The sequence below is a fragment of the Salvelinus namaycush genome, chromosome 5 (assembly GCF_016432855.1).
Source record: "Salvelinus namaycush isolate Seneca chromosome 5, SaNama_1.0, whole genome shotgun sequence".
Taxonomy (NCBI): Eukaryota; Metazoa; Chordata; class Actinopteri; order Salmoniformes; family Salmonidae; genus Salvelinus; species Salvelinus namaycush.
In genome coordinates, this window is record NC_052311.1 from 44,385,860 (window position 1) to 44,411,941 (window position 26,082).

At 43.7% G+C, this 26,082-nt stretch overlaps 1 pseudogene; it reads left to right on the top strand.

Moving 5' to 3' along the window:
- The first annotated feature begins 18,237 nt into the window (after window positions 1-18,237).
- On the top strand, window positions 18,238-24,574 carry LOC120047128 (annotated as a pseudogene).
- The last annotated feature ends 1,508 nt before the right edge of the window (window positions 24,575-26,082 follow it).

Consider the following 26,082-nt stretch of genomic DNA (forward strand, 5'->3'; position numbering starts at 1 on the left):
AGGCCATGGTGCTGTCCATTCTGTGATCAAAGAGCTGAAATATGAAGCAGTTTGATGAAGTGTCAGAAAAAACAGGGATCCGGTTGGTTAAGATCCTAACGGACAAACTTTCCTTTGCAAACTACCTTTGTCTGAGGAGCCAACCATACCATTGGTGAGCAAATCGGTGACATTATGCACTTTTTAAGGGCAAAATATGTAAGCTGTGTTTGTATTCCAGTACATTTACTTATCCTTGACATCACTGTTCTGAATAACTATTTGGTTATGGCTCTTCTCCCACTGTCCAGTGTTTATCCTTCAAATAAAATGTCCATTATGTTTTGAGATGATTTCTTTTGATTACTAGGAAAAATTCAACTGATAGACCAACAATTTGCTACATTTATAGAATTTTGGTTTAAGACAAGTTATTCAGCAGTAAGCGATGCACCAGAAGTGTAGTTTAAAATATGCACTTTGAACAGAAATAAGATGTCCTTTTGATAAACTGTTCCGTTTGCTTGTTGACCTACAACTTTTGATCACCTTAAGTGAGTGTCGCTGTAAACCAATAGAAACTCAACCAGAGGTTGTATCCAATCTAAATATCTACACCAAAGATGGTGGATAAATTAAGATTATTCACTCAAGCTGTTTAAAAACATTCCTCAGTGGGTGTTCCCCCTCTCGTGTGCGCATGCTTTCCTAAGGGAGCTTACAGTTTCTCCATATTAGAGCCCCACAGTGGAGGTGGCATAATACCCATGTATATCTCTCTCGGACAAGGTGACTTTTATCAATATATTCGGCTCTATTTACTTATTCGAAAATGCTAATTAGCATCAAAGTAGACATCATGCAAAACTACAAATCCCTGCAAGCTCAGGCACGTCATCTCTAGCTGACATCTTTGCTAACAGCTATTGTGTCAATTTAAAACTTGCACAAGACAGTTCATAGAATTGTCCATTTAAAGAAATGTAGCCAATTTATTCATTACTACATTTAGCTAAAATTAGATGGTGTAAAAATACTATAAAGTACTACTTAAGTCGTGTTTTGGGGAATCTGTACTTTACTTTATTTTTGACAACTTATTTTATTTCATTACATTCCTGAAGAAAATAATGTACTTTTTACTCCATACATTTTCCCTGACACTCAAAAGCACTCATTAGATTTTGAATGCTTAGCAGGACTGGAAAATGATCCAATTCATGCACTTCTTCCTCTAATCTGGTAGACTCACTATACAGATGTGCTTCATTTGTAAATTGTGTTGAAGTGTGTTAGAGTGCCCCTGGCTATCCATAAATGTAAAAAAATATCTAAAACTGTTGTGTCTGGTTTGCTTAATATAAGGAATTTGAAATTATTTATATTTTTACTTTTGATTAAGTATATTTAAAACAAAAGACTTTGACTTTTACTCAAGTAGTATTTTACTGGGTGACTTTTACTTGAGTCATTTTCTATTAAGGTATCTTTACTTTTACTCAAGTATGGCAACTGGGTATTTTTTCCACCACTGATTATATAGTTAATCCAGAGATTCCTACCTTTTCCTCGATTTGGCAGTCTCGTGTAAATCATCATTGCATTTGTAGTTCTTTCTGATAGCCGTATTAGCAGCTAATTAACATTTTCTTTTTGGGGGATAAACTCAGGTAAATACATTGCGAAGTCACCTTGTCCTAAACCTAGAGAGATTTACATGGTTATCAAAACGGCACGGCCAGTGTAAGCCTACACAAAACACAGCTTTTATTTTAAGTGTTTCTAAAATCCCCTATGGGAAAAATGAATGTTGGAAAAACGATTGAAACCGTTTCCCTATTTGACCGCTAGGTTTTCTGGTTATTATGACTCTTACTGTGGTACTCTATATCTGGCATGCTCACATGAGCCAGGGAACAGCTGGCTCTGGTCTACTTATTGTCCCCAAAGTTGCCAGGATATCATGTGCATCACAGTTATATCTGTACACTCGTAGCAAGCCAAGCAGTACAAAACTTCTATTAGATCAAATAAGTGACACGTATCAAAATAGCAATATTTTTATCTTGACTAAATTCAACTCTCATTGCCCCCCATACAAAAACTCCTCACTTGCTTAATAATTAATGATCTGCTTAATGTGGACCGAATTTGAGCAGAGTACATCCTCTCTCTTAGCCTCTTCCTCTCTGCCTACACTTCATTAACCTCAAATGTATTTGCTTTAGGACTCACATGATCTTCTGTCAAATGTGCCCAACCGTACTGATCTCAGAATGCTTGATGCTACCAGAGTGCCATCTATTGGTGTAAGCAAGCTGGTGTCATATTGGATTACACTGCTGTCCAACCAGTACTGTGAATCAAACATATTACCCTTGGCAAATACCATAATATCAGTCTCTTGCTTTACCAACAGGATTATGATGTTAATTTCACCAAGTAGACTTGATCTTTCAAAGGCTCAAGGTTTGTTTTCTGACTTTTAACATTTGAACAAAGGCATACATTCATTTGCTTTACAGAGTTCTTCAGAAATATCTTATGGGATTTCAAGATGTTTGGATTCACTGCATAGGCATTATACAACATGTTAAAGGGACATGACACTCCAAAATCAAACTTTGCCACTTTTTTTCAGACCTTAAATTTGTACTTCTGTTGATATAAGTTCACTTCCCACTGGCCATATGTTTAGTAGATCCAGGACAGTATAGTGACATTAAGGACAATATACAGTATGAACATTTCTTTCTGCCTTTTTGAATGGAGAGCAGGCATGAGAAACACAATTGAATTTGCCATTGGTGTGATTAATTAAAGCAAGGCTTCCATTCCCTTTGCTTTCAGTGAAAGGACCTCACACGTCACTCCCAGCTTTCATCTCTCCCTGAAAGGCAGTTTGAGGAGTGCAAAGAAGGAGAGACAGATAAGGTTACACTGAACGCGCCATAAATCAATCTCAGGCACGCAAAGATAGCCAGCTATGAACACTCATCCAGAACGTAAATAGGAAAGTAAGTGACAGAACAAAGTGAAGCAATTAACTGGGTTTTTAAAGGAGGGGTGCGCAGGAGAGTGTGGTCATACATCATTTGTCAAATGGGTGGTGTGTGGGCAGGCGTGAAGGGGTGAGGGACCTGTCATCCACTAGGTGGGATGACTAAGTGAAAAACACCTGGTGAAGGTACACCTGGCTCGGAGTTACATGCTTTATCATCTCTGCACCCAGAGCCAAATATTTTGTGAGCTGGCCAGCTACTCCATGTTAAGGCTCTCATGGGAGACTACGTTCTTAATTATACCGACAGTATTTTGATGGGTCATTTTGTTGTCACTCACAATATTATCTCACCAAACTTCTGTACCTGTACCTTTCATGTAATCTTAACCTATCATACATGTGGGTGCATAAACTTCACTTCCTCTAATTGAAGTGTGACAACAGCTAAACTGTCACAGAGACGGAGTATCCCTGGAACAACACATAAGACAAAGCAAAGAAAATGAATCGTCAACTACTAATTGTCTAATCACACAGCGAAATTAGTGCCACACAGTATCTACTATATGACACCACAAGTATGCTTCTGTTTCCTCTCGATCAATGAATTAATGACCCGGTTCCCTCGTACAGCACAGGGAGAGACTACATTGGTGCTGTTGGAGCCAACCTCTGCCTAACCTGAGTGAGGCTAATTAAGCACACTTGTTTCACAAATACGACAAACACTCTTTTATTAGTACTGTGACTCACTCTCACACACCATGTGACTCATGCTTCAGGGGAGCCATCCGTATGTAAGTATATGTGTGTGTGTGTGTGTGTGTGTGTGTGTGTGTGTGTGTGTGTGTGTGTGTGTGTGTGTGTGTGTGTGTGTGTGTGTGTGTGCATGCACACTCGCTTCAGTGTGTGTTTGTGTGTATGTATTTCCAGAGAGGTGACAGGCTCTCCAAGCCCTCCAGTGGAGCACTTCTCATCCCCATAACTAGGGAAAGGAAAGGACAACATTATAGACAGAGCTTATTATGTAAAGGACGTTGTTTTTTTACTCTGGGCAGGCACATGAGTGGACATAGCCTGAGAGATGGAGGCTGAGTCCCAAATGGTATCCTCTTCCTTATGTAGTGAAATACTTTGGACCAGAGCCTCATGGGCCCTGGTCAAAAGTACTGCGTTATATCGAAAATCAGGTGCCATTTGGACGCTGGCGGAATTTATATGGGCCATATACACTGAGTATATCAAACACTAGGAACACCTTCCTAATATTGAGTTGCAGCCCCTCCCCCACTCACATCTCCCCCTTTTGCCCTCAGAACAGCCTCAATTCGCCGGGGCATGGACTCTACAAGGTGTCGAAAGCATTCCACAGGGATAATGGCCCATTTTGACTCTAACGCTTACCACAGTTGTGTCAAGTTGGCTGGATGTCGTTTAGGTGGTGGACCATTCTTGATACACACGTGAAACTGTTGAGAGTGAAAAACTCAGCAGCATTGCAGTTCTTGAGACAAACTGGTGCACCTGGCACCTACTACCATACCCCATTCAAATGTACTTACATTTTGTGTCCAGCCCATTCACCCTCTTAATGGCACACATATACAATCCATGTCTCAATTGTCTCAAGGCTTAAAAATCCTTCTTTAACCTGTCTCCTTCATCTACACTGATTGAAGTGGATTTAACAAGTGACATCAATAAGGGATCATAGCTTTCACCTGGATTCACCTGCTCAGTCTGTCATGGAAAGAGCAGGTGTTCTTAATGTTTTGTATACTCAGTATATAATTATATTCCAGCTACCCTCTTCATGTTGTTGGTCTCTCCACATCATTTTGAAGAGAGCGGTCCAGTTTGAAGCTGGGAAAGTGAAGTTCAGGTCTGGCACATTGTCAGCATTGGTGTACTCATCTAGGGGTGAAAGCTCAAGTGTGTGTGTGTGTGTGTGTGTGTGTGTGTGTGTGTGTGTGTGTGTGTGTGTGTGTGTGTGTGTGTGTGTGTGTGTGTGTGTGTGTGTGTGTGTGTGTGTGTGTGTGTGTGTGTGTGTGTGTGTGTGTGTGTGTGTGTGTGTGTGTGTCCAACCATCCCTGTGTGCGTGCAATCATTACTTTATACAGTATGTGGTCTATATCAGGATTTCTGTTCACCTATAGGTACACAACTGGGAGCCAAGGTGAGACTGTGAGATGGAGAAATGCTGAAACAAGGAGATGGAGGTGTGATGTGCCACACCCAGTATAAATCTGGTTCGCCCCTAGTTTCTTCACCCTCCTCCTCTATACAGCAAAAATACAATTTGGCCTGTTTCTATTTCCCTGTTTTTTATCTGAACATTTGAAGTCAGTTTTGCATTGCAATCAGTCATTGTTGCTCTGGTTTTGGGCAACATTCTCTAACATAGTTGACTCTTTGAATGCGCCTCGTCTTTCCTGGATCATGTCGACAAACCCTCAAACATCTCTTCAAACGTAATTTTCTTCTTAACACGCAATCCCAGGAGGCACAGTGTGGTTAATAAGACTGCGGTTATCCCCTCTATCCCCCATCCATCCCTCACTCCCTACCTCCCTCGTCCCCTCTTTCCTCCTCTTGTCCTCCCTCCCACAGCAGCCTCTCTCTGTGAGCCCACTAGGCTGCCAGCGCCACTGACCTGTGGTAAGGGGGAAATCAATAGTCAATTCCATTTTGCGGCCAGCGTTTGACAGGTACTAGATACGAGTGGATTGGATGCATGTAAGGAGCAGGACCGTGAGTCTGAGCCTGTCTGACCCTCCCTCCATCTCTCTCACCCTCCCCTATGAAGTGCATGCAGCCACAGTCCAGTTTCCTCTAACTACTGCCAGTTCAAAAACACTATGCCAGCCAAGCAGCAGGGGTCGGGGGGACAAAATATGTTTTGATGTCAAACAAGTGAATCACATATTGTAGTTGTTGTATAGTAAAAATGTATAGGTAAATCCATGAGGGGAGCTTCACATGTGAATGGGTTTATCTTGAATACATTATGGGTTCATTACCCATAATGCAATAAGAGCTTTGATGTACATGTATCTATTTGGGCTCCTGAGTGGCGCAGCGGTCTAAGGCACTGCATCTCAGTGCAAGAGGTATCACTGCAGTCCCTGGTTTGTATCCAGGCTGCATCACATCTGATCGGGAGTACCCTAAGGCGGCGCACAATTGCCCCAGGGTAGGTTGTCATCGTAAATAAGATTTTTTTTCTTAACTGACTTGCTTGGTTAAGTAAAGGTTAAATAAATAAATAAATAAATAAAACCAATATACACTAAGTGTACAAAACATTAGGAACACTGTCCTAATATTGAGTTGGACCCTCTTCTGCCCTCAGAACAGCCTCAATTCATTGGGGCATGGACTCTACAAGGTGTCGAAAGCATTCCACAGGGATGTGTTGTACACTCCATGTATTTCACCAGAAAAGGGTCCTGGAAAATAAGCCGAATATTTCCCCTGCAATGTCTAATTTGTTCATTTGCGTCAGACGCTAAAGGGGAGAGACAGTCAGTGAGCAGTAAAATACAGTACATACACAGGAATCCCAATCAAGCGAAGACGGTTCATCCTCAGCCCGTGTTCACTCGGGGCCCCGAGCTAATTTTACTGCTCACTGAGGTGTAACATGTAATACCCAATAGATTGAGAGCAATCCGTTCATTAACACCGATTAAAGAAAATGATCACGCAAAATATGTCAACTGCACGATAATCAGTTAATGCATTTTTAATTAGTGTCTACTTCTCTTCTCTCTGTTGATTTTCACCCAATGACTTGGTTATGCGTTCCTGCAATTCTCTCTCTGGCGCCCTCTGATTAACAGTTAGGTTTCATTATGGTTTGTGAGGACGCAGGAGAGCGGGAGAGTGGGGATATGGTAGTTAGATGAAAAGTTGAGTGGGTAAGCCTCTATATTTGAAACCGAGGCCACCGACACAAAATAATTTAACAATTTAATAGGCTAATAAACGTGACACAGTGACTTGCTCTGAGTGCCCTTGAGGGTCAAGGCACAGTTTACAATCATATTTAAGAGCTGTTTCTATTAGCAAAGCAGCAAAAGGTTAGACAGATAGAGAGGGGCCACTACACATTGGAGAAGACAGTAGTGTATTTGACACTTAATGGAGGAAACTCAAGAATAGGAGGTCATATTGAACTCTTATGTTGTTCCTAGATAAGGGAACTGTAGATATGCAACATAGTCTCATGCACTATACGTTCCATTTGAATGTTTTTGCTAAATAGTTACATATGGAAAATGTGTTTTTTTGTTTCCAATAAAACTTTGCATATGAACGGATATCAAAATGTTTAGGTTTCTGTCAGAGTTTAGATTTTGGTGTTCTGTACAATATTACCGGAATCTGAAGCCATGTTTCTTTATGAAAAATATTGTCTTAATGTGACAAAGCGGAAGAGCGAATGCCTTTAATGGCCAGTCAATAGTTCTTATACCTCATTCCTATTTGTGTCACGATCGTCTTGATGTGGAAGAGAGGACCAAGGCGCAGCGGGATAACAATACATCTTCCTTCTATTAGAAAGACGAAAGTGAAGCTATATCAAACAAAATAGTGCTGACACTAAACACTACACATAGACAATTACCCACAATAGCCTAATGCCTATGGCTGCCTTAAATATGGCTCCCAATCAAAGACAATGAATGACAGCTGTCTCTGATTGAGAACCATTCAGGCAACCATAGACTTACCTAGACACCTACACTCAACACAAACCCATACACTCTACCAAAACCCCCTATACCATACAACCACCCAAGACGAGACAAATACACACAAACATCCCCCCTGTCACACCCTGACCTAACCAAAATATTACAGAAAATAAAGATAACTAAGGCCAGGGCGTGACAGTACCCCCCCCCCCAAAGGTGCGGACACCGGCCGCAAAACCTGACACAGAAGAGGAGGGTCCGGGTGGGCCTTCCTACGGCGGCGGCTCGGGTGCGGGACGTGGCTCCCACTCCACCATAGTTAATACCCGCTTTGGTGGCTCTGGCAGATCCTGGCTGATTGGCGGCTCTGGCAGATCCTGGCTGGCGGGCGGCTCTGGCAGATCCTGGCTGGCGGGCGGCTCTGGCAGATCCTGGCTGGCGGGCGGCTCTGGCTGCTCCTGTCTGGCGGGCGGCTCTGGCTGCTCCTGTCTGGCGGGCGGCTCTGGCTGCTCCTGTCTGGCGGGCGGCTCTGGCTGCTCCTGTCTGGCGGGCGGCTCTGGCTGCTCCTGTCTGGCGGACGGCTCTGGCTGCTCCTGTCTGGCGGGCGGCTCTAGCGGCTCGGGACAGACGGGCGGCTCTAGCGGCTCGGGACAGACGGGCGGCTCTAGCGGCTCGGGACAGACGGGCGGCTCTAGCGGCTCGGGACAGACGGGCGGCTCTAGCGGCTCGGGACAGACGGGTGGCTCTGACGGCTCTGGGCAGACGGGCGGCTCTGACGGCTCTGGGCAGACGGGCGGCTCTGACGGCTCTGGGCAGACGGGCGGCTCTGACGGCTCTGGGCAGACGGGCGGCTCTGACGGCTCTGGGCAGACGGGCGGCTCTGACGGCTCTGGGCAGACGGGCGGCTCTGACGGCTCTGGGCAGACGGACAGTGCAGGCGGCACTGGGCAGACGGCAGACTCTGGCCGGCTGAGGCGCACAGTAGGCCTGGTGTGTGGTACCGGAACTGGAGGTACCGGGCTAAGGACACGCACCTCAAGGCTAGTGCGGGGAGCAGCAACAGGACGCACAGGACTCTGGAGACGCACAGGAGGCTTGGTGCGTGGTGCCGGAACTGGTGGTACCGGGCTGGAGACACGCACCATAGGGCGAGTGCGTGGAGGAGGAACAGGGCTCTGGAGACACACTGGAAGCCTGGTGCGTGGTGTTGGCACTGGTGGTACTGGGCTGGGGCGGGGAGGTGGCGCCGGATATACCGGACCATGCAGGCGTACTGGCTCCCTTGAGCACTGAGCCTGCCCAACCTTACCTGGTTGTATGCTCCCCGTAGCCCGACCAGTGCGGGGAGGTGGAATAACCCGCACTGGCCTGTGTAGGCGAACCGGGGACACCATGCGTAAGGCTGGTGCCATGTATGCCGGCCCGAGGAGACGCACTGGAGACCAGACGCGTTGAGCCGGATTCATGGCACCTGGCTCAATACTCAATCTAGCACTGCCAGTGCGGGGAGGTGGAATAACCCGCACCGGGCTATGCACACGTACAGGAGACACCATGCGCTCTACCGCATAACACGGTGTCTGCCCGTACTCTCGCACTCCACGGTAAGCATAGGGAGTTGGCGCAGGTCTCCTACCTGACTTCGCCACACTCCGTTGTAGCCCCCCCCCAAGAAGTGTTTTGGGCTGACTCACAGGCTTCCTACCGCGTCGTCGTGCTGCCTCCATTCGCCGGTATCCCTCCTCACACTGCGCCAGAGAATCCCAGGCGGGCTCCGGCATTCTCCCTGGGTCGATCGCCCACCTGTCGATCTCCTCCCACGTAGTGTAGTCCAGATTTTGCTCCCATTGCCATTCCTCCTTGCGCTGCTCCTGCTGCCGCTTATCATGCTGCTTGGTTCCGTTATGGTGGTTAATTCTGTCACGATCGTCTTGATGTGGAAGAGAGGACCAAGGCGCAGCGTGATAACAATACATCTTCCTTTTATTAGAAAGACGAAACAAACGAACAAAAACAACAAACAGACGACCGTGAAGCTATATCAAACAAAATAGTGCTGACACTAAACACTACACAAAGACAATTACCCACAATAGCCTAATGCCTATGGCTGCCTTAAATATGGCTCCCAATCAGAGACAATGAATGACAGCTGTCTCTGATTGAGAACCATTCAGGCAACCATAGACTTACCTAGACACCTACACTCAACACAAACCCATACACTCTACCAAAACCCCCTATACCATACAACCACCCAAGACGAGACAAATACACACAAACATCCCCCCTGTCACACCCTGACCTAACCAAAATATTACAGAAAACAAAGATAACTAAGGCCAGGGCGTGACAATTTGTCTTTAAATGTTTCTCTTTGGGAGCAAATATAGCAGCCTTTGTCCAGGCCATACCAGAGAGGAAGAGGCAAAGTGAGAGGAAGCTTGTACTGTAGCATTAAGAAGACCAAGTGAGAAGTTATTGTATGGGGGGCAATGAGAGAGGGTCAAATTTGGTAAAGTGTCAATGATGTGCGTACTGGGAGCGGAGTCAGGTGCAGAGAGTTGTGAACAGGCGCACACTTTATTTAGGCAGGAGAAACCAACAGACTGACGCCACTGCGTCGAAACCTCCGGCCAATTGGCAAAAGTGCAAACGCGCAAACAGTCACAATAATATGTACAAACAAATAAACATACCTCGTGAAATAAAACACGTAATAAACGCATAGCAGTATATCACGTCAAAATAGACACGTAACACAAAACTATCTCACACAAAGACATGAGGGGGAACAGAGGAATAAATACATGTAGTGTGATTGGGCAATGAAAACCAGGTGTGCAGGGAGCAAGACAAAACAATTGGTAAATGAAAAATGGAGCGACGATGGCTAGAATGCCGGTGACGTCGACCGCCAAATGCCGCCCGTACAAGGAGAGATCTTTCTACAAAAGATCATTGGCTAGAATGTTCCCATCTGATCTCACCTTCTCCCGCCGGCTCGGGCATGCACTTGTGTGTGCGCAATCCGAGTTTAACACCTCTGAAATTCTCTGGATTACCAAAGCCAAACATTTGAATTGCTTGCAGCTGACGTGAACATATATAAGGACGCCCACATCACTGTAGTCGGATGCTACATACCACCCTCGGCTTCGGGAGAAGCACTTAACTCTCTTTCTGATGTCCTGCACAAGCTATATTACTCTGAATTCATTATTTTAGGAGATTTGAACTGGGACATGCTTACATCTGTATCGGACTCTTTTAAAACTTCTTATGGTGTCACGCCCTGGCCTTAGTATTCTTTGTTTTCTGTATTATTTTAGTTAGGTCAGGGTGTGACATTGGGGATGTTTGTGTGTGTTTGTCTCGTCTTGGGTGGGTGTATTGTCTACGTTTTTTTTGTAGAGTTCATGGGATTGTGTTCAGTGTAGGTGTTTAGGAAAGTCTATGGTTGCCTAGATTGGTTCTCAATTAGAGACAGCTGACTATGGGTAGTGTTTAGTGTCAGCACTATTTGTTTGAATAGCTTCACGGTCGTCTGTTTGTTGTTTTTGTTCGTTTGTTCGTCTTCAAAAATAAAAAGAAGATGTCGTTCTATCACGCTGCGCCTTGGTCCTCTATACAAAGTTACGACGATCGTGACAGAATTACCCACCACAAAAGGACAAAGCAGCGTGATAAGCAGCAGCAGGAGCAGCGAACACAGGATTCATGGACTTGGGAAGAAATACTGGACGGTAAGGGACCTTGGGCACAACCGGGAGAATATCGCCTCCCTCGTGAAGAGCTGGAGGCAGCTAAAGCCGAGAGGAGGCGGTATGAGGAGGCAGCACGGAAGCGAGGCTGGAAGCCTGAGAGTCAAGCCCAAAAATTTCTTGGGGGGGGGGCGCTACAAGGGAGTGTGGCGAAGTCAGGTAGGAGACCTGCGCCAACTCCCCGTGCTTACCGTGGAGAGCGAGAGTACAGGCAGACACCGTGTTATGCGGTAGAGCGCACGGTGTCTCCTGTACGTGTGCATAGCCCGGTGCAGTACATTCCAGCTCCACGTATCGGCCGGGCTAGATTGAGCATTGAGCCAGGTGCCATGAAGCCGGCTCAACGCGTCTGGTCTCCAGTGCGTCTCCTCGGGCCGGCATACATGGCACCAGCCTTACGCATGGTGTCCCCGGTTCGCCAACACAGCCCAGTGCGGGTTATTCCACCTCCCCGCACTGGTCGGGCTACGGGCCGTCCGTCAGTCAGGAGCCGCTAGAGCCGTCCGTCAGTCAGGAGCAGCCAGAGCCGCCCGCCAGTCAGGAGCAGCCAGAGCCGCCCGCCAGTCAGGAGCAACCAGAGCCCACGCCAGTCAGGAGCAGCGAGAGCCGCCCGCCAGTCAGGAGCAGCCAGAGCCGCCCGCCAGTCAGGAGCAGCCAGAGCCGCCCGCCAGTCAGGAGCAGCCAGAGTCGCCCGCCAGTCTGGAGCAGCCAGAGCCGCCCGCCAGTCAGGGGCAGCCAGAGCCGCCCGCCAGCCAGGATCTGCCAGAGTCGCCCGCCAGCCAGGATCTGCCAGAGTCGCCCGCCAGCCAGGATCTGCCAGAGTCGCCCGCCAGCCAGGATCTGCCAGAGTCGTCCGCCAGCCAGGATCTGCCAGAGCCGCCCGCCAGCCAGGATCTGCCAGAGCCGTCAGTCAGCCAGGATCTGCCAGAGCCGTCAGTCAGCCAGGATCTGCCAGAACCGTCAGTCAGCCAGGATCTGCCAGAGCCGTCAGTCAGCCAGGAGCCGCCCGCCAGCCAGGATCTGCCAGAGCCGCCCGCCAGCCAGGATCTGCCAGAGCCGTCAGTCAGCCAGGATCTGCCAGAGCCGTCAGTCAGTCCGGAGCTGCCCCTCAGTCCGGAGCTGCCCCTCAGTCCGGAGCTGCCCCTCAGTCCGGAGCTGCCCCTCAGTCCGGAGCTGCCCCTCAGTCCAGTGGCGCCCTCTGGGATGGTCTTCAGTCCGGGACTCGCTGCAAGGGTCGCCGTTCCAGAGGCGCCACCAAAGCGGGTATTGACTATAGTGGAGTGGGGTCCACGTCCCGCACCCGAGCCGCCGCCATAAGAAGGCCCACCCGGATCCTCCCCTTCTGTGTCAGGTTTTGCGGCCGGAGTCCGCACCTTTGGGGGGGGGGGGGTACTGTCACGCCCTGGCCTTAGTATTCTTTGTTTTCTGTATTATTTTAGTTAGGTCAGGGTGTGACATTGGGGATGTTTGTGTGTGTTTGTCTCGTCTTGGGTGGGTGTATTGTCTAGTTTTTTTTTGTAGAGTTCATGGGATTGTGTTCAGTGTAGGTGTTTAGGAAAGTCTATGGTTGCCTAGATTGGTTCTCAATTAGAGACAGCTGACTATGGGTAGTGTTTAGTGTCAGCACTATTTGTTTGAATAGCTTCACGGTCGTCTGTTTGTTGTTTTTGTTCGTTTGTTCGTCTTCAAAATAAAAAGAAGATGTCGTTCTATCACGCTGCGCCTTGGTCCTCTATACAAAGTTACGACGATCGTGACATATGGCTGCAGTCCCGTAAACGGGATCGATATGACAACAGCCAGTCGAAGTGCAGGGCGCCAAATTCAAAAAACAGAAATCTCATAATTAAAATTCCTCAGACATTCATGTGTCTTATATCATTTTAAAGGTAATCTTGTTGTTAATCCCACCAAAGTGTCCGATTTCAAATAGGCTTTTCAGCGAAAGCACTACAAACAATTATGTTAGGTCACCACAAAACCACAATAACCACAGCCATTTTTTCCAGCTACAGATAGCTTTCACAAAAACCAGAATAGAGATAAAATTAATCACTAACCTTCGATTATTTTCATCAGATGACACTCATAGGACTTCATGTTACACAATACATGCATGTTTTGTTTGATTAAGTTCATATTTATATAAAAAAATCTGAGTTTACATTGAGGCGTTAGATTCACTAGTTGCAAAAACATCAAGTGACTTTGCATAGCCACATCGTTTCAACAGAAATACTCAACATAAATATAATTGATAATACAAGTAATACACATAGAATTATAGATATACCTCTCCTTAATGCAACCGCTGTGTCAGATTTCAAAAAAACTTTACGGAAATATAAACCATGCAATAATCTGAGACGGAGCTCAGATGATTAGCCAAATTAGCCACCATGTTGGACTCAACAGAAACCAGAAAATACATGATAAATGTTTCCTTACCTTTGATGAATTCATCAGAATGCAGTCTTAGGAATCCCAGGTCCACAATAAATGCTTGATTTGTTAGTTCATGTCCGTTATTTATGTCAAATTAGCTACTTTCGAATTGTTTACCAAATACCCTAACCAAAGTCTCAAAGCGCGACCACTATAACGTGACGAAATGTCCAAACGTTCCGTTACAGTCAGTAGAAACATGGCAAACGATGTACTGAATCAATCTTTAGAATGTTGTTAACATACATCTTGAAAAACGTTCCAACCGGAGAATTAAATCGACTTCAATTGAGAGATGGAACGGAGCTGCCTCTCACGTGAACGCGCGTGTTGAATGCATGGTCACCTCATGGCACCTCATACTAAATTCTGTCTCCTTCGACCCCCCTTCACATTTGAGTCATCAGACTTAGTTCTATTGACTGTTGACATCTAGTGGAAGCCGTAGGAAGTGAAAACCCATCAATATCTCTCTGTATTTTCAATAAGAGCTTGGTTGAAAATATGGCACCCCCAGAAAAAATCCAAACAGGAAGTGGAACTTCTCAGGTTTTTGCCTGCCATATGAGTTCTGTTAATCTCACAGACTTAATTCAAACAGTTTTAGAAACTTTAGAGTGTTTTCTATCCAATACTAATAATACTATGCACATTTTAGCAACTGAGACTGAGGAGCTGGCCGTTTACAATGGGCACCTTTCATCCAAGCTACTCAATACTGCCCCTTCAGCCATAAGAAGTTAAAGAACTGTGTGATCTCTGAATCTCGCTCAATTAATTAATGAGCCTACAAGACTGAATCGCAGAGCACCTAACAAATCAACACTATTGGACATTATTCTAACGAATACCCCTCACAAATACACATCGACTGGGATATTCTGTAATGATGTCAGGGATCACTGTGCAATTGCTTGTGTTAGAAATACACAAATGACTAAAGCCAAACTCCGTTATATTTTTTAAATACATTTTAGACAGTTTGATGAGCAAGCGTTCTTATATGATCTGTACCATAATATTGACAGAGTAAGTCTGATTCCCGATGTTGACACTGCCTGGGACAGTTTTTATATTAAATTTGTGTCAATTTGTGATAAGCATGCCCCTGTGAAGAAATTTAGAATCAATGGAAGGGACAATCCCTGGTTTTCAGATAACTTGGCAGAATTAATTAGAACGAGATATCTCTTAGGCCCAAGCTAGACATACAAATGTTCCTGTTGACTGGGCCTCCTTCAGAGCGCTAAGAAACAAAGGTGCAGGATTGATCAGGAAGTCCAAATCAGAGTACTATTTAAATGCAGTCACAGAGAACCTAAACAACCCTACCAAGTTCTGGGTGCTAATCAAATCAGTGTCAGGTTCTAATGTATCCTTTGACCTTCCTGACCATTTTAATGATGGATTCTAGTTAAGTGAAGGATAAAGCCGATATTGTAGGGTTTTTAACAAACACATCATATATGCTGGTTCAGTTTTTGATAATGATGTGGGGCCTTTAAGAATAAAATTGGTCTGGTGTGTTAGAAATGTCGGGGACGATTCTGTTCTCAGTCCGCCACTACATTTAATTAAGCACATAGTTTTGTAATTTGAATACACAACGGAAAACAATCACCTTAGGCTTAGGAAGGCAGGTTCAATATGATGCTTGGAGCCTGAACAACATCTCTCCAAACACTCAGAATATACTGCAAACAAAATACATTATTGAAATGGCATTTACAGAATGTTCTATGAAAGAGCTCAAAACTAAACCATTCTCAAGTAATGCATGGATATCTGTAGATAACATAATAATCAATAATATCAATTTGACAGTCTTTACTTTCCAGCTCTAAAATGTAAATGTTGTCCTCCACAAGAGTTGGATTAGCTTGTCTTTCTTTGAAGAGGACAGTGACAATTGACACCTATGATCCTTCAAATGTGAAACTCTGAAATACTCAAACTTAAAATATAATAAAAATCTTTATTTCAAATAGTTTGACAAATGTATTAATCTCTTGTGGACAAACGCACGTAACATCAAGCATCTGACTCAATTACGTGAGATATTTATTCTGCGTTTACAAGATAACTTAATGAGCAATCTCAAGATGTTTAACTTGACTTCCCTATCTCTACTGTTATGGGCCCCACCACCCCACGTCATGTTATCTTTCCTGTATATGGTGAATTCAAAATAAGGATGTGGCTGGCTGTTCAACTCAAGTGGCCCTGGAACCTGATCTCCATTCCGCCACTGTTCCATCTGATCCTATCTACACCAGAGTCTGATGAAAGTCTTTCTGGGTGCTGGGGCTGTGTGGTGAGTGGTGTTGCTCTCTAATTGATTTTCTTTATCTCTGAATCACTCTACCTACCAAGCCTTTCCTTCTGATTCACCTGAATCTAACAGAAGAGAGGGGGGAATAGATCACAATATCTCTTATTGGTGAGTGAGTGAGTTTGAGAAGCTCCAATTCGGAAATTGAATCTCCCTGTTCAACTGTGTGGATATGTGAAATGATTTACTAATTGGTAATTGAATATGATTTTGTGTATTATATCATCAGTATTTGTATCTAACTTGAAATGTTTTGAATCCAACCTGACGTCATGACCTCTTCAGTTTTAATGTAACAATTATACAACAATTTTGGCACTACTAGCTGATCACTATCTGCACTCATACTACTTATACTCTTTCGGAATATTAATGGAAAAAACTATATCTCTCATTCTGGGATAGGTACAATATGTTTATGTTCTGTGAATATATGCTAAAGACGATGTGAAATAGATTTGTTTCCTCTTTCTGCTCTTTTGTTTATATGACAAATTATTACTGATTGAGAGGACTACTGTCTCAGGTCACGTTCCAGCAAAGAAGATACCTCTAATGGAAAATTAAAGGACAGATTGTCAAATGAGGATTTGTACATATCTCTGATCTGTTCACCAAATTAACTAAAAGTACAATTGAAGATTTGCAGAGAAATAGTCATAGCTTTAACTGTGTTACCCTGTTAGAGGATATTGCCTAATTGAGAAAGAGGGACTGTTGTAACATTTACCACAATGGCTTAAGAGAATAACACGTTTAAGGAGAGACAGAGGAACAAGGTATAGAACAAAATTGAAATATTGTTCTTGACTCTATTCTATCTTTATCACACATTCATTACACAACAAAAGGGTGTCAAAATCACTCTGAAACAGTAAGATGCTTTTGTGAGAATAATGTGTCATTATAGGTAGTTTGGGAAACAACCTTTTAGGGCATAAAAGTCCACCCCATAAACGACATTATAAAATCCAACCATTCTATGGAATGCCTATAACCATGGCATCTAAAGGTACTCAAACATTTACATAAATCAAGCTTGTTTATTGAACATTCTGACATTTGTATTACACTGATAAGTTAGCCTATAGAAGGAAAATATATCATAACCCTGCTTTCCTTTAATGGAAAATAGGAAATTGGCATTCTCATTTGCGTTCAAATGTAATAACTTTTTTTCTGTCCATCTTGCTCTCACTCTCTCGTTCTCTCTCTCACACACGCTCTGTCTGTCACTCTCTCTCTCTCTCTCTGTCACTTTCTCTTTCTCTCAAGGCAGCAAGGCACATTTAGGAGCCGAAGGCAATTAGCGCCCTGCAATAATAATAAGGCGAAATACTGCAAAGGAGGAAAAGCGAAGTGGAGGCCTGTATGCAGACAGCTGATAAGCAGTAAATAGAAGAAGACTTCAATGGCCTCGCATCATGCATCCACTACATAAGGGTGCGTCCCAAATGTAGAGTGTACCTGAATACAACCCAGCAGCCCCCAGTCAACTCCCAGAAGGGGACAGTCCCACATGACAGACAGGAAATAGCCATCCTCTCTTTTTCCTCACAGAACATATAGAGACACAAGCATGACCTGAGGGAATCAGCTGATGGCCATCTTGCCATTGGTGACTGGTGCACTCTCATCTTTAGACTTTAGAATCAAAGTCTTTAAGTCATTAACACATTTCCTATGACTGTGAAATTGTGAGTATCCCAGTGTTTGTTTGTTTGTTTGTTTGTTCGTTATAGACAGCTGCCTAATATTATTTTCCCTCGTAATTTCCGTGTGTCAGTTGTGTATGACGCATCTTCACTCATGTCAGCTTGTAGTGTCAAACAGTATGTTCAGGTTTGAAAAAATATAGTCATTATCGTTTCCATTGCTATTTATACACTGTTGTCCATCAATAAAAGCCCCGGAATTTCAAATGTTGTTTTGATTCCATTGAATGCAATGTACTTTCACCCTTCTTCAAAATCACTCATTTCACATCTTCCCCTCTCACAGGTTTGTATCACCATGGCATCAGCCTGGATTACAATGTTTGCCACCCTGCTGCTGGCATTTGTGAATGGAACGAAAGAAGGTGTGTGCTGTCTTTGTAATAAATAACCTTCTCTAAATGGCAAGACCTTGCCAGCAGTAGCAAAGACGATAGAATAGACACTTCACACCCCATTGTCTTAAAAATGTTGTTTTGAAATGTAAATCTTGAAAAAATCGATGTAATTTGAGTTTCACTGAGACATGGGAATATAGGCAAGAAATATGGTCATTTATTTGGTGGCTTAAAGAGACATTTTTCCACCTCCCTCAGTGTTGCTGATGAATTGATCTGCTCTTGGCTCTCTTTCCTTTCCTGACAGAGGTCACACGTCTCCATCTGTGCGGGTACACACTTCCACCCCTGTGGTGGCCTTGGGGTCACCGGTGACTGCCTCTTGCGTCATCAGAGATGACTGCCCCCTCATAAAGGGACAAGCCGTTCACATTGTCTGGCACCTCAACCAACGCCTTATTTCCAGCAGTTCTGCAGCAGCCAATGAGAGTGGTAGAAACACTGCAGCGGGCCAATGAAAGTGGCTGGATCGCCAGTTTTATATTCTGTGGCCAATCAGAGTGGCTGGAACTCAACAGTGTTTATACCTAGCTTCACAGACACCAGTGGTATTATCACGTGCTGTGTCCTCCACACCTTCCCGTGCCAGATCGTAGGAGCAGTGGAGATAAGAGCTGGATGTGAGAGAGATTTTTTTCTTTCTTTGTTTCTTTCTTTCTTTGTTTCTTTCTTTCTTTATCCCTGTTCAGTGGTGTGCTGTATGTATAGTCTACCATAGCTACATTATCATTCATAGTAAGGGATATCTCTTACCCCACATAAAAAGATTACAGATGGGACCATGGTAAAGAATGACATTTCTTTATTTCATAAAAAAAATGTAAATGTTGGAATGACAAAATGCAGGTCTGTCTTGCAGTGCCATACCTCCCTGAGAAATCTAAGTATACTGAGCATAAAATAAGAATAAATTAAAATGTTTTTAAAGGTAGACTCAGCGGATATTGAGATGAGTGTGATGCAAGACTTCGCTCTCACACGGTCACACACAGTATCTGCGCATATGCACGGGTTCACCTCACGCCGTTACAGCGTGGTAGCCACAGGACCAAAACAGCTGTGAAGTTGAGCCTCTTAGTTATTACGGAAATTGACCCACAATGCTGTTAACTTTCTGCATCTACTTCATGTCGCTGAGTCTACCTTTACATGTTTTAAACATACGCTTCACCTCAGATAAAGAATAAAAACCTGAACTGATAAAAACAGTTCTGTAATGTAGTTCTGAAGATTTTATCATTTGCTGTTCCAAAATCAAATTAAATATAATTTTAAGGCTCTTTTTAAATCAGCAGATGTCACAAAGTGCTTATACAGAAACCCAGTCTAAAACCCCAAACAGCATGCAATAAGATGTAGAAGCACGGTGGCTAAGAAAAACTCCCTAGAAAGGCAGGAACCCCCCAGGCTCTGAGGGGTGAGCGCTAACTAACTTTAACATCGTTTTGCTCACCCCAATAATTGTTATTTCTATAGTTCCACCCCCAGCACCACAAAACCTTAACTGCCTAACTAACCTTACCAAACTGGAAACCCTCTCATGCCAATGGGACCCAGGACAGGACACCCACCTGCCCACACAGTACACTCTTTACACTGAGATCAGGTAACAAGTAGCTATTGGTGGAGAACAAGTCAATCTGTTGTATTTTTTAAATTTACATTTACATGTCAAATGTAAATGTATATTGTAATTACGATGCTATTTATTAAATGCTTTCTTGGACAATCTAGCTACTTTGCCCCTTAGGGCCACTGTACTATAAATGCCTGCATATGTGTGGTGGTTATCCAAAGAGAACCAGTTTAGATGTTACTTCCAAGAGGCTTTCTGTGGCAACCTACTAATATCACTATGCATAGGTGTGGAGGTTATCCAAAGAACTTAAAGTGGAAGATGCATAACTGTTATTTGCTCAAGAAGTTGTATTATTTCTTAATCTAAACAGGGATTTACCAGAGAGCGACACGTACGTGCTGGCGCCAGGGGTACATCACTACAGTATACCACGTACCGCTTTTGTTCTCTTCTCAGAGATAGAAATATATGTCAAGGCGGTGAATGCCTTGGGTCAAGCCACCTCAACACCTTTGCTTCTGGAGCCAATGGAGTCAGGTAAGGAAGTAGTGATTTGGGCTGTGATTTACAGGATATGGTGTCCATATTAGGACAGCCTAAGTCACACGGACTTGGTGTCACTTGTGACTCTGAAGCTGTCCTAATACAGACACTGTAAAGACAGTTATTCTGAAGCTCACTGTATTCTTTTAACCTAAAAGACAGAACTTTATGTTCAAGTACTTTGTGGCATTGTATTGAGATGAAGCTATTCACATCATAGGGGTTCTAATATAACTCTCATATTGCAGCCAAGTTTGACCCTCCAAAAGTTCTGAAGGTCCAAGCAGAGCCAAACACCTAAGCTGCCTAAGGCTCAGCTGGGGTCTCTCTGAACAGCAAGTGTGGGTGACCATTGTGACCTTGGAGGTGCGACTGAAAACAGCAAACAGCAAGCAGTGGAGTGAAGAACCAGTAAGAGAATGTCCATTTCCTAAGTGTCCACATATGGCAAACATTTGAACGCAAATTATTTTGATTCAACAACATTAACAATAAATGATCATACCAACTGTACTAGGTAACCATAAAAATGATTACATTACTGTGAGTGTGTGTGTGTTTGCGTGTGTATGTATGTTTGTGTGTGTGTGCGTGTGCGTGCCCGCGCGCATGTGTGTTAGGTCCCAGTGCCCCGCTTAATGCGCCAGAGACCCATGGAGGTGTGTCGTCTGCTCCACGGGACAGAGTACCACATCCAGATACGGGTCAGGTATCACCAGAGTCCATGGAGCGAATGGAGTAACAGCAATACTGCAGTCACGTTTGAGAGGGGTATGTCCTGCATCAATTCTGTTTAATGTAACGTCATTTATCACTCCCATGGTACACATTTTTTAATCTATTTCTTATTCTTCTGTTCATTGGGCTTACTTTTCACTCTATGCTAATGAAATGTCCCACATTTTCTATCCCACTTTTTACAGCTCTGGTAGAATGTATGTATTGACTATGTATTTTACTAGCTCTTTGGAAGTGAATTTCTAGCCGACACCTGTCTAGTCTGGAAGAACTCTCCCCTTCTCCTCACACAACTGAGAGGCACAAACATTTGATGAGTTTCAAAATGGACACTTCTGCTTCTCTTCAGCTCCCACCGGACGACTCGACTCTTGGATGAAGCTCCCCAGGGAGCAGAGGCAAAAGCATCTCAGTGTATACTTGTTTTGGAAGGTAAGAACAACACACAGAACACACTCAAATTTGACACATCACAACCGTTCATATTTCCTGTGATAGTGGTACACAACTTGCCTTTCCTCATCCATCTCCTTTCTTCCTTTTGCAGCCATCGAAGCAGTTCCATGCCAATGGCAAGATCCTGTCCTATGTTGTCTCGCGCCAGAGACAACCCACGAAAAAGGGACAGTTGTGCGTCACATTGGATAACCACTGTGTTTTCCAGCTTCCCAGGGGGTAAGGAAAGTGTTCCTCGGTGCTGGGGAACGCTGCGGGGACATCCAGCCCTACTGAGGTGGAAGTGTTTCAACACAGGGGTAAAGCTTTATTATTAGTTAGATTGAGTAAAATATCTCTTTATACACAATCTTTTAGCATTTTGTTCATTAGTCCACTGTCCACTGTAAAATCCCAATGGTATGTCAGTAGTAAATTTTTCAAGATGGAGCACTTTCAGTACAGAGCGAAAACTAAATATTCCTGTTGCTGAATTCCAAATCAACCCCTACACCCTAGGCACTCCTGTAGATTTGAGAGGATTGCATATATATATCAGCATTATGGTAATAGTTTTATCTGATTGGCTGGGTGGAAATGTCACCATATTTCTTCCACCTATGCAATCCTCTGATCTAGGCTAGGGGTCAATTCAGAAATCAGAATTTATGTATAAGCAGAAGGTGTTCTGTGTGTTATGTCAGCGTCCCAAACACCCTATTCCCTATATAGTGCACTACTTTTGAGTCCTATGTGCACTATACAGGGAATGTGATGTCATTTGGGACTTTAAGCTTACCTGTGACATATTGTGTGGTAAATATCTGCATCTGTCCCCAGTTCTGGCAGCAGTCTCTGACGTCAATGTCCTTCCTCATGATGAGAGATCACTACTGGTCCAGTGGACAAGCATACATGCATCCAGTGTCACAGGCTATGTGGTGGAGTGGAGGCCATTGTGGAAAATGGACACTTCCCTCATCTTTTTTGACCACATTGACAGGAATCAATCCAGCACTCTAATATCAGGTATGGTTTATGTCAGTTATAAGGTACACACACATACTGTGGTTTCATTCACCTGTCATGCGTCTCTAGTTCTGTGTTAGAAGTTTGTTGGAGGACTATGTACTTCTTTCATATACAATTCTCCTGGCTGCACAATTAGTTTATCTGCAGGGACAGTAACGTTTTCATTGAATTGCATCTACGGTATCAGCTTGAGAGTGTGTTCTCTAGTTTGTTGTTTGAGTTGATTTGTGCAGACCTTTTTCTTTGCGGGATTTTATCCACATGCTATGAGCTTAAGCACATGGATCCACTGTTATCTCTTTCTCCTTGTCTCCAGAGAGCATCGAGCCATACAATCCCTATGGGATCTCTGCGTATCCTAGGTATAAGGACGGAATTGGCCTTCCTCAGACCGTCGAGGCGTACTCTAGACAAAAGGGTGAGTCGGTAAACACCAACCCTTACACCTTGGACTTTGTAAGATCTTTACAATATCAAAGGAGGTGTTGCAGGCTTCATTTGAGTCAATGAGGTGCGAATCGGCTGCAAAACATACCGATGAAAGGTGGTACAATGCTTCCCTCTATTGGAGACATAGAGCAAATGACACCTCCACATACTGCTCTGCTACCACCATTACTATAAGCTTAATCTATTCTATTTATATCAAACACCGACATTATAGCTCTTTGTCAGCATGACAATACCAACAAATCAGAACACTATTAGGTTTATGACATTATATAATTGATATGGTAATCGCCACTTCTTTTATTGCCATTTAATCCATATAGTCCTCAATGTTCTCTGTTGTTTCTGGCAGCCCCATCTGCCGCCCCAAATCTGAGGGTGAGGGAGACTTTGCATTCTCGTATTGAGCTTACCTGGGAGGAAATTCCACTATGCCAGAGGAATGGGATTGTGCAGAGCTACCAGGTCTTCTACTGGGATGAGCAGGGAAACACCAAAGGTGGAAAGATGCTTATTGTGATGCTGTTGATGATATAGCTACAGATGACTGAAAATTCATACAAAAGCCTTATTTTGCCAGGCTGTCATTGTAAATAAGTATTTAGGTCACACTGTATATGGATAGTCTAGATGCTCTACAGATGGTCATACTATCAAACTTGCTGTTGATAAGCAACTGCTTTCTAAGGTTAAGGTTAGGTTTAGAATAAGGGTTAGGGTAAGGGTTAAATTTAGGGTTAGGATAATGGTTAAGGTTAGGGTTAGAGCTAGGGTTAAGGTTAGATAGTTAGTGGAGCATCTACAGATGGACTATCCAAATAAAGTGTTGCCAGTGTTTATTCCCAACTGACTCGCCTGGTTAAATAAATAAACATGTAACCTCAAACTGCAGTTGCTGTGTCCCTCTTTTACAGTTGTGACTGCTGAGCTGGGAAAGAGGAGGGTGGTTCTAAGAGAGCTCAACCCTTCATCCTCATACAAAGCCTTTATTATGGTTAGCACAGGAGGCGGGAGTCTGAACGGATCAGAGGTTACCCTCAAAACTGAACCAATGGGTTGGTATTAGAATTTTGTCAATAAGAGGAAAGTGCTTTTAAATAAAAGTAATATGCAGTGTTATTTGAGGACTAGTCTCGCTTGCCAAACTCATGGCGCTCCACCCTATGTGAGGTCAGATACTGTATCAGGAAATTGTCTAAAACATATGTCCTAAATCTAAATACATATATTTTCAGATGCCTTTGCTATCATCTTGAGAGTTATTTCCTCTGGTGGTGGGCTGTCATTGCTCATCATTATCTCAGTTCTGGTCTTCTTCTCAACACATGAACGGTGAGAACTCAACATTGACTTCATGTCAGTAAATACTTGTGTGTTTGTGCTATTTAAAAACAATACAAGTTTCTGTTCCCATCTGAAGGTTGAAAATGTGCTTTTGGCCCAAGATCCCTGATCCCTGATCCCTTTTTTGGGGCATTTATGCATCTATTCTATTTAATGTTTCTGTGGTTTGACCAAGGAGATGCATGTTTCTTTTTCTCTTTGAAGGATATTCATGTTGTGTTCATGTTGATCAATATTTTGTCTCCTCTGGTCTGTTGTAAATCAAATAAATGTCTGATCAATACATACAACTCTAAACATATTGTCATTTCTAATGCTAATACAGAAGCACCAATAACTTGTCCTGTACAGTTATTGTATGCTGTTTTCATATACATTCCTTTATGTCTAAGCTTCTAAAGCAGGGATCCCCCAACTGGCGGCCCGTGTGACAAATTTGGGCCACGGTTGGTTTTATTTGGCTCCCCAAGTTTGAGCAAAAAAATTATTTTTTATTTAATTTTTTTGCATTTTCATTGTTGGACATAAGACTGTAAAAACACCAGAAAATCAGCTCCATGTGATTTTAATTTGGAAATCTTTTCCCAAGTATTCCCATGCACAGGGGTGCAACATTCACTGGGGACAGGGGTGTCATGTCCCCCCCACATTCTGAAATATCATTTTTGTCCCCCCCCCCCAATTCTATCATTGCAATGTGATACAAAATAGTGGCAACGTTGTACTTTAGGACCATGCGGATTCCTCTGAGCAGTTGGGAAGGCAAGTTTTTTCAGTGCAATGTGAGTTTTTTTTTGTTTGGCAATGAAACGTCACTGATCTGTCAGTTTCCCTAGCTAATGATCTACTTTTCACACTGACACAGTAACAAACAGCTCTTGCGTTAAATGCTTCACTGCCATGGTGCACAGTAGAGGTCTGTGGGAACAATCTCGTCATCCCACTCCCACCTGCACCTGCTGGCTTTCAGTCCAATTCCCACCCCCTACCAGAAGAACTGGTCCCAAACCCAGCCATGGTCTCAGCAATTTTGCGCCCTATAGGCAATATCAAATGAGCAAAAATAACTTAAGAAAGAGGTTAAATTAACAGAAGTTCTCACATGGCCCTTATATTGTATTACAGGGCTATATCAGCCAATATGCTACATGAGGTTTGAAGAGAGCAGAGTTGGAGAGACTTGCACTTTCTCTTGAGCTATTTATAAAGCCTACCTTTTGGGAGTGGGAAGATTTTCAGACGAAGAAATATGGGAAATAAATATTTAGGCCTATTTCTAGGAAATGGAGTAAACTATAGCCTAATCATAGGCCTATTTAGGAAGTACATTTCCTTGGAAAGATAACTGCTCCGTGCTTATCCACCCATGCATAGGCTATAGCCTACTCTATTTGAGATCACACGCGCACCTGATCTCGCAGGTATGGCTACTGAACTGAAAGCAGCAAGAATGACCGACAGCAACACTTGCTACGTTTTGTATCAGTCTATTGGAAATTGCCTATCTTTTAGGAGGCCGATTTGCAGGCAAACACAAATAAATGGGTAATAAAAATGGATTGAAAATGAAAAGGCACAACGCTCGTTCCCAATAGTAGCCTAACCTATATGCATGTTGTGCTCT